The 10574-nt window shown below is 32.9% G+C and overlaps 1 pseudogene; it reads left to right on the top strand.

The window, feature by feature from the left end:
• Positions 1-3654: 3654 nt before the first annotated feature.
• LOC122121727 lies at positions 3655-3754 on the top strand (annotated as a pseudogene).
• Positions 3755-10574: the final 6820 nt, after the last annotated feature.

Below are 10574 nucleotides of genomic sequence, written 5' to 3'. Positions count from 1 at the left end.
ACACAAGAAGACTTTTAATGTAAAAGAAAAAAACAAAAAATACAGCCAAATATTTGTGATCACAGCTTCTTGGACTGTTTTCTGGAGACAAAGTTTTACATTAGATTTCTTCTCATTAACATAGATGTTGTTTCATGGCAACCAAATGCAAGAGGCAAGTTTAATAGACTCGCTTGGCCAATTAAACAGCGTGAAAGATGAAAATGGGAAATAATATTTAATGACTTACTTTGACCAATTACTTTGCCAGAAGAAAAAAGGAAAAATATAATTCAAAATCAATTGACATAAAAGTATAAAGAACACGTAGTGAAGAGAGATTAGAGAAAACATAAAGGATTATTTTCTCTCCAGTGGAGTAATGGGTTCTTGATCTTGTTTCTTGCGTTCTATCTTCTCAAGGTATCAAGTGTGTCTCACCAGTGGATTATCCAGTTCAGACAGAGAACTCGTTGAAGCAAGATACTAGTTGCAGCAGATGTAGGTGATTTATATAAAATTTTAGACATTCTATTTAAACCTGTTCAAAATTCTCCCCTATCCCAAACTTCCCTCTTTGAACAGATTTCTTGGTTTTCCCAAGACTACCTTTCATTAACTGCTTAAAATTTTGAGAGGTCATATTCATACTCTCTAGAGATTGCTAGTTGGTTGTTATTTTTGTGTGTTTTTTTTTGTGTTGTGTTTTTGAACTGAATTTCGTAAGGTTATGCAAGTGTGTTACAATTAAATATATCCATCTAATTGTCCAATGCTCTTGGATCAATATCACTCCTTCCATCATTCTCAATCAACCTTTTCTCCAAGATTTTTTTTTTCAGATTTACCACTTCCTTTATCATATGTGTAAATTGTGTATTCTAGCTGTACTTGGCCTTGTTCATTTTTCATTCATTCTATGTCTTTACTATAATTGGGTTCTGGTTTCAACTTCCTGATAGTCATCCTGTTAAACTCTCTATTAATACTTTGAAAGGTTTAGATACATTTGATGGAGTTTCCATCCTGTATATGCTTGAACTGATGTCAGCTTATATTTCCATAATTCACTCATCTGCAGTAACAATTTGCAAGACTGGAGATATGAAGCACCTAAACATGATTTTATTCTCATCCATTTGGAAGATTAACCTTTAGTAAAAAAGAAAGTTAAAAAATGGCACAGAATGTATTCCTAACTACCAATTTTTATAAATGGCTTTGTAAAAAGGTGTGATTGTTTTATTTTACATGGGATAATATTTTCTACTACCTATAAGTTATGGAAAAAGAAGATAACTAAAATTTATTCCTGTAGAGGAATATGATAGAAATAGAAGACAGATTTTATGTTTGTCACATCTCTCATGAGTACCCATATTCAAAACTTAAAGTCATATTTTTTACTATGTTAGACAGATAGGAAAAACATAATATTACACATAATAAGACAACTATTTGTGACATTTTAAAATGTACTTTATTAAATGATGACATTTACTTTATTAGCTAACGTTTTAGTTTGAAATTTGGGAGGCTGATCTACTTAACACATTTCTGGACGGCCCCTACTGAAAAACAGAAATTGTGGGTGGTACTATTTCTACACTTTAATGAATGGTTGAACGTGTTTGTTATTAGTGCTGGGTAAATAATTCAACTCCATTGTAACTTGTTCTCTACCCTTGAAAAACTTGTAATGTCACTAAGTATCATCTACTTGTCTATTGTTATTTTGGCGAATGTCATTTTAAAAATTTAATTTGAAAAGGAATAACTTTCAGGAGATTAAATGTAGATTATCATTGGTTTGAGAGTGACATTTTTATACCACAGAACCATGTTGTACTGAAGTCCCAGTGTTTTGAAGCACTAAGGATCTTCTCAATATTTTTCTGAATTATATTTGAACTCTAAGTAAAGTTTTCTGGGCCTTGGTAGACCAATTATGGATCTATCCTTCCAGGAACTATTTTTTGGCCCACTTATGCTGTACTAAAATCTTTCATTAATCAGAGGGGAGGGGTATTAAAAATAATCTTATGACACTTTTTGAACTTGTTCACTCATATGGGCTGGTCATATGTAAGTTGAATGTTTGAATTATAGTACTTACTCTCAAATTTTGTGATCTCATCTTTCAAGTTGCATTGCATTTCTCAATTGCTTACTGCTAATTCCTGCATCTCAAGAATTGGGGTCCTGAAATATAGGAAATGAGAAATTGAGATGGATCTTCAATTACTTTGTGTTGGCATGTTGCATGAACCTTGGTGAGAAGCCTTGACCTTGTCATCTGATGATGCAGGTAACTGGGATCTGGGATCCTAGGACAGAATAGCATTTTTTAGACATCTTATCAGCAAAATTTGGGCATAATCAGTAGGAATGGTTCAGAAATATGTAGAATAACAGTTTGGAACCAGCGAGTTAAAACAATAAACAGAGAATCAAGGTAAACTCCCTTATAGATTAGAGGAAAACAACATTGTTTTTTTACCATGTGAATTCAGAAGACCACGAACATTTAGAATGTATCACAACTTTATACCAAAGACATTGCGTTGGTTCTTTATCTAATGTACATTTTAAACCTAAGTATTTATATTCCAATTCTATTTATTGGAATAAATATATATCAATTTATTTGTGAAATTATCAACTAATTCTAGTACGTTTCACTGTGTGAAATATAAAATCAGCACATATAAATATAACATATATAACTATATATAATATAAGAAAAAGACACATATTTTACATTGTTCTGTTGTGGTTACTGTATCAAAGGCAACTCTTTTTTATAGTATTATTCCATTATCTCTACCTCAGTGTTTGATAGAGTTGGACCTTAAGCCTGACCATTTGTATATTTACAGCCTGGAGGCAAGAGAAATCACTGTGATTAAAACATTACTAATTTAAGGGCTAATAATGAGGAGAAAAATATGGACTTCTCTTGCAAATATGAATATATTTGGTGATAGAAAGGCAGTAGTGTAAGTTCCTGTCTGGTTGGATGGTAGACAGGCCAGGACATTAAATAATCATACATATGAACAATTTTTTCACCTTCTTGGTTTTAGCTACTTTTGAAATGTTATATATATAATGGACAATTATATTTTGATAAAATACCTTCTAGTCTGAACAGTTCTGTCTGAACTGTTCATCTCTCTATAATCCCTTGTTACTAAGATTAGTTTTGTTCAAGTAAGACAATCTATGCTCTCAGTGTAAGATATTCTGATTGGTCTGTTCCTACATGGAAGAAGAGTAAAGGGTCAGGTAGACATTTGTGCCAGTAAGACCTCATTTGGGAAAATGTCAGCTGCAGAAGGTGAGAAGTAGCTCTTAAGCAAGGCTTACTTTGAATCCATTAGCTCCACAAAGCTAATTCAGTTGGATAAATAATACTTGAAAAAGCCAACACCTTTGTACTTCACTATAAATTATTGAAAATATGATCAAATTCCAAATGAAAAAGACTTAAAATTGTCATTGATAAAAAATGCAAATGTGAGCAATCTGCTGAACAATATAAATTTTTTCACTATTCACAGAATTTTAGGGAAATAAGATCAATAGCATTGTTAGGAACAATAAGGTTTCCTTCTTACAAGTAGGCACCCATGGATATATGCCTGTATAAAGATTGCATCATTAGGATACTACATGCTTCCACAGCAGGTCTACCTAAATTACAACAATACAGAGATTAACATGGCACTTGCACAAGGATGATATGAAAATTTGTGAAGTATTCCGTAGTTTTCATTCTTCAGATGCAAGAAATGAAAAACAGTTATTAAAAAGTTGATTACAAAATAACAAGTGTAACAACACACGTAATTCATATTATTAAATTTAGTTTGATATCAATGTATTAAATCTTCACCTCAGAAAGGCGTTTACATAGCATAACCTTTACAAAACTTTTGAAATTAGACAACATTGTCATTTTATCCCAAAGAAAAATAATATTAGGACCTAGGAAAAAAAAGGAATCTTAAAATGTTTCTATATGGAATACAATCCGAAAGGACACATTAATGAACCTATATATTATAAAATAATATAGAATTCAAAGTATATCTAGGAGAGAATAAAATAAATTATGAACATTATACAAACATAGAATATAGAGTATTTTAAAATATTCTTTTTCAGACAAGCACCAGAAATACTTTAGTTTCTGTACTACTCATTTCAACAGATAAGTTAAAATTATTTCTGATTTAAAAATCACAAACTCTGCAGAAATCATTATACATGTATACAAAAACTCTTGAATACATTTGACACCCATTGCAGGCAATTCACTTGGAAGAATTCCACGGAATTCATGAATTTTTACAGTACGGTATTGGTGTTGCCAGGCGCTGGTGGCTCACTCCTATAAACCTAGCTATTCAGGAGGCTGAGATCTAAGGCTCACAGTTCAAAGCCAGTCTGGTAAGGAAAGTCCGTGAGACTCTTATCTCCAACAAACCACTAGAAAACTGGAAGTGAAGCTGTGGCTCAAGCAGTAGAGCACTCACTTTGAGCTGAAGAGCACAGAGATAGCACCCAGGCCCAGAGTTCAAGCCCTATGACAGACCCCCCCCCCCCAATAAAATAAATTTGCACTTATTTGGATTGTGGAAATATTTTGTATGGACACGAAGGATGGACTTGCATTTTTGAAATTTGAGAAACTTAACCCGACCATTAGGACTTACGAGGACAATTTGTACAGCCTTCTACAATTTCACAGAGGTAGTGATGCATACTTATCCTTTGGGCAATTTCGAATGCAGTTTCTTCTAAGTTGTTCTTCAGGCCTGGTTTTATATAATGGTTGAACAGAAGGAGATCCAGCATATCTTTGCTATCTCAATTCTCAGCAGCAAGATGTAAGGGGGTCAAGAGGCCTTTAGTTTGGGCATTGGTATCTGTATCATGATGAAGTAAGAAAGATGCCATTCTGTTATTATTCTGTATATATGCACTGTGCAGGGGTGTCCAGTCCTCTACAGTTATTGCATTTGCCACTTGAGCCACCAACTCACGGACAATGTCTAAGTGTCCACTGTAGGCTTCCTGATAAAGAGGGGTATACTCATCGTCATCCCTAGTATTCACATGAGTAACCTTTTTGGAAAGTAGTCTCTGCAATTGATACCATTCCTCACTTTTTCATCATGTTCCGTGTCTTCATCAGAATTGCCTATCCAGAGACTGAGTGCAAGTGGGAATGTGGTGTCCATGTATTTCCCTAATAGTTCACGTTGGTTGAACTGTTCAGAAAAATCCAGTGAATTTATTTATGATTTATTTTTCCTTTTTCCATTTTTACTATTCTAAATTATTCTAACTGGGGAGTATGGAATTGATAGAGAGCAGAGGAAAAACCTCCATTTTCAAAGGTACAGACTGATAATATGGAGCAGTGGTGTCTTCATGTACAACTTATTCTAGGAATGAGAAAAGATGAAATAATGCCTTCTGTATAAATGCTTTGGAAAATGGAAGAGCAGAAAGTGAAATGATGCAACCAAAAATATAAAAGCAACATAAATTAGGATATTTATGGAGCAATCATATTATCTATGAGAACCATGAAAGAGAGAGAGGAAAAGAGAGACAGATGTGCAATGACCTAGCTAGCCACAAAATGCATGCCTCTGATTAGAGGCAAGAGCAAAGATGGAAATAGAATTTATGTATTTACTTGAAATTAGTAATTGCATTTTTAGTAGCCTACATAAAGAGACATAGCTTTGACCAAATTGCAGACAAGAATCTAAATCCTTGATAATTCTAGTAACAGATCTGACTGAAATCAATTGAATCACACTTTTTCTGTATAATGAAGGAATAGGTCCAGGCTAGGAAAGCAGCTAGAGAAGGCAGGCCAATTGTATCTGTGACAAAACTTTGTGGAAAATGGTATTGAGGATTACTTACTGTTGATCCACTTGCACTGGAAGCATGATTCTCAACTATTGCTTGCAGATCCTCAACTATTGCTTTGATAATTATATTCTTCAAGAAGAAAAAGTGGGATTTAATTGTTAGCAAAGTACTACTAATACATTTTGACTTCTCATTAAGCACCTTCAATCATCAAAAACACATTAAGACAATAGACAAGCCTACTTTTTTTAGATGAAAACAAGTGTCTTTGAAAAACAAGGAATTTAAGTTGTCATGCAAAGGACTTCGATTTTACTACTGCATTATACATTTTTTCTAATGTTGGGTACCAATAAATAATGAATCTATTAGAAAGCTCTTAAACCTCATATGTCAAATCGTGGGTTCTCTTATACTATATTATGGTATTTTTTATGTATGTTCTTAAGAAGAAATTTAAATTACTAACTTGAATTTCTGACAGGACAATATCATCACTGTAAATCTTGCTTCTATACTCTCAGTTTTAAATTACTATTTAAGTATGTGCATTAGATAGGTATAGAGAAAAAAGTAGAAGCCACACTGGTGGCTCCTGTCATTAATCCTCGCTAATCAGAAAGATGAAGTCTGAGGATTGCGGTTTAAAACCAGAACAAACCAAAAAAAAAAAGTCCATTAGATTCTGATTTGAAAGAAACCAACATAAGTTAGAAATGGAGCTGTTGTACAAGCAGTAAATTGCCTTGAGAAAACTCAAACAAAAAAATAACAAATTATGGGACAGAGCCAGGCCCTGAGTTCAAACCCTAGTATTAGCACCAGGCCACTGAATTAATTAGGTAATTAATTACTTAAAAATACATTAAGTGGTCACATGTGGAGGGGCAGGATATAACACCCGTAGTGACTGGATTGTGTATTATTTTGTAGCAAGGCAAATTATCATTTGTACTAATCACTAAGATTTTATTTGAACTTTTTTGTACAATAAACCATGAATTTTGCATGCATGTGTATGTGTGTACATGTGTGCACATATATGTATGTGTATATGTGTGCATGTGCTGTTGCAATGTTGCTTGCCAATGTGGACAGGGTGAGGCTAAAAAGAGCTAACTGTGTTGCAATGTTTTTATTATCATTGTTCTGTCATGTCATTTCAGTTGAACCACCCTTCTCTACATTTTATTTGTCAAATAATAACATCATCAAAATCAAAGCGTTTACAACATTAAGTTAGATAAAAGAGATCATTTTCAGCTCTTATTATATGTTAGGTGAGAAGATACAGACAAAATTAGGTAGTAAATTATTGCTGTAAGATGACTGTCAGTACAAAAGGTGTATTTGACCTGTTAAATTGGTTATACTTTTAAGATATGCTCATTGAGTGAGTTTGGCCGACTTGACCGAACAGGTCTTATTCTCTGCTTATTCCTGGATAAAGTCTTTCCGGATTTCTTTTTTTTCTGGGGGTCCGTTCATGGGGCTTAAACGCTAGGCCTGGCTCTGTCTCTCAGCTCTTCAGCTCAAGGCTAGCGCTCTGCCCCTTGAGCCACAGCACCACTTCCGGCTTTATTCTTTTTTTTCTTATGTGGTGCAGAGGAATCGAACCCAAGGCCTCATGCATGCAAGGCAATCACTCTACCACTGAGCCACCTTCCCAGCCCTCTTTCTGGATTTCTGTTGGAAATAACTTTCTTTGAAAGATCATATCTATTCTCACTAAGAGATAATCAGCTCCATATTTATTACAGTTGAATATCCCATCAGATTGACTGAAAATCGGTACTGTGGATATGCTTATTAGATATTCATTTCAAAAATGAACGAACAAACAAAAAACATGTGTCTTCTCCATATTGTGGATGTATTTGAATTCGTTTTGTACATGCAAAAATATCTTCAGTAATGGCTCTTTTGTGAGAGTAACTACAGCAATTTTAATAAATAAGGCTTTCTAATATATTTTTCAATAAAAATACCATCCCAAAGCGAATCTTGCAATTTCTGAAAAGCCTTTGACTATTTTAGTATTATTTCAGTTCATTGACTATAGAGCTAAAGATATTTCTGAAATAAATATTGTTAAGAGCTGAAAATGTAAGTGGGTATATAGGCATTTTATGCAACATTTTATGAAAATCCAGTTTTTATGAAACTAAATGAAATAGAAAAAAAGAATGTTCCTGAATTTGGTAAGCTAATTAATTATTAGTATAACTTTGTTTTCTATTAACACAGTCCTTTTAATGTAGCTGTTGCAATTAAATTATTTCCTTTGTTTCTCTGTACTTCAGTTGTTTTTAGAATCTTTGTAGTTATAGATTAGGATTAATCTTGTGTTTTGTGTCCTACTCCCCAGAAAATGAGTTATTTTCAAGTATTAATAGTTTATAATTGAATCTTCAGTATCATCAGAAATTTTTTAAAATGCAGTAGTTTGATGACTTTTTAAAACAATTGTATTCACAAGTTGGAGAGTCTTTAATTCATGCTTAGGTCTTGGTGTCTATGATTTTTACCCTCTCGTTCCTAACATAAATTATAGGTCAGGCTGCATTTTTGCATTTATGAAAGGTAAAATATTTATCTGGGGTCAAAGGTGATTTTTATATCAGTCTTGCTTTAATAGTATTTTAAAATAGTACATTTCTCTCAAAATTTTGGGTATAAAACGTAATCAAAATACTTGTAATGGTAAACAACTTAGGTAAGTTACAATGTGGAAATGATTGGTCCATAAGACCTTCAGTCTGTTTACATTAAGAATTGGACAGGTCATTCTTTCAGTAAGACTGTGTTAAACAGAAATGTGGTCCCCAGACAGTGCAGTGTTGAGTCATGGGATAGAATATGATTTCTCCTATTTTGAGTTAGAAATCAAGAATATTACACTTTAGCAGTTCCTTTCACCAGGGAGGTATGAATTGATTATGGACTTGGAGTTTTCATATTACAGTTACCTATTTTCTAAAAAAGATAAACTGAAGTATTATTAGAGTGTACACAATAATTCTGGGAAATTTTCCTAGAGTTAGTAGACTAAGTGCTGGTATTTTAGTCATAAAATAGAATGATACATGGGAGATGGGCTAACACTTACCATGTGTGCAATGTTGTACTAGTAACTCCACTTTAAATTATGACTTTTAAATTGTCAATGCTAGTATGTTTTTCCAAAATTATATATGATAAAATGTGATCCACCTTCTATGAAGGTTAGCAATTTTTATTATTATTTTATTGTTACTTTATTGTTATTTAGAATTTTTCCACTGTCTTTCCACTTCCATACACTTGTGTTCGTTATTGACAAAGATTTTACTTTGCTTCTTTTCTCTTTTCATTCTTTTTCCCTTAGAGTTTACCTATTCTTTCTCTTATTTCTTTGGAAATTAATTATTATATTTCTATTACTATTTCTTTCCATTGTAACAGGTTTATACAATGCTTTATTTTCTATTTTATTTTTCCCATGTTCTCTGACTCCCAGTCCAAACTATTAGGTGGATTAAAAAGTAACTTGATTCAGGACACTTTGATTATTTTCCTCATTCTCTTCTCTGAAGTTTTTCTGTTCTTTGATCCACAATACCAATGATATACAACTCCTATGTGGTCCATCATTCTATCACCTCTCACTCTGCTCTGTTGTACAGCTCAAGTCATTATCATTCAATTTTATGCTATAGAGTTTTTTAAATCTTAACTCATTCCTAAATTAATTTTATTTACTTCAAGCATTTTCTAAAGACATTTTTCTATATATAATATCTGGGTTCTTGTGTTTTCACAAGGTGCAAAATATGAGTGACTATCAAACATCTAGATATCTCAGTAGAATATTGATACATCGGCACAATAGACTCATATGTAAATTCAAGGAACAATCCTGTAAAATGATGTAGCTTGAGCCCTCATACTATTTTTGAATCTTATTACCATGTTTAGTAATGAAGACAACATAGGTTTACTATAATATCAGATAAAAGAATGTAACAGATTTGTCAAAAATAAATTCTTATGTGTCTAGGGAAGTTGAGTATTTCTTTATATGTCTATTGGCCATCCTTCTTTCTTCTTCAGAGAAGTTTCTCTTTAAGTCTTTAGCCCACTTTTTTATTGGGATTAGAGTTGTTTCTTTGAGAATTTTTCTTGTGGGATTTGGATTCAAATGTTTTTTTTTTCTTTCTTGCGATTGTTCTTAACATATTTTAAAGATGATTTCTTTGTTGTTTGTATGTCCCTCTCCCACGGTATAATACCTGTTTTCACTGTATTTGATGTTGGTACAATTTGTGGAGGGGAAGTGAAAAAACAAATCGCTTAAATAGGGACACAGGTGGACAAGATGATATGTCGAAAAAAGAACTTTACAACTTTGGCCTGCTGAGGGGCAGCAGGGTTGGGGGTGGGAAGATGTGAAGGGATGCGAAGGGGAAACAAAGGAGGAAGCAACAATGCTTGATAAGAAATGTACTCATTACCTTGACCATTAATTATAAACCTTCTGTATGGTATTTTCACATTAAAACAAATACTCAGTTTTATGGTCAATAGATTTTGAAAAGGATCCCATGACTTTATGAAACAAAAATAGAATCTTATGGTTATATTGGCACTATTACCTCCCTCGATTTAAAGAATGATCTTAGACTACTATCTCAATCCTTATACAAAAATTTAAAATA

Source organism: Dipodomys spectabilis, unplaced genomic scaffold (assembly GCF_019054845.1).
Source record: "Dipodomys spectabilis isolate Male_0828 unplaced genomic scaffold, ASM1905484v1 ptg000195l, whole genome shotgun sequence".
In the NCBI taxonomy this organism is placed as follows: domain Eukaryota; kingdom Metazoa; phylum Chordata; class Mammalia; order Rodentia; family Heteromyidae; genus Dipodomys; species Dipodomys spectabilis.
Note: the sequence above shows the minus strand (reverse complement) of the source record. Positions and strands in the feature narration are given on the sequence as shown.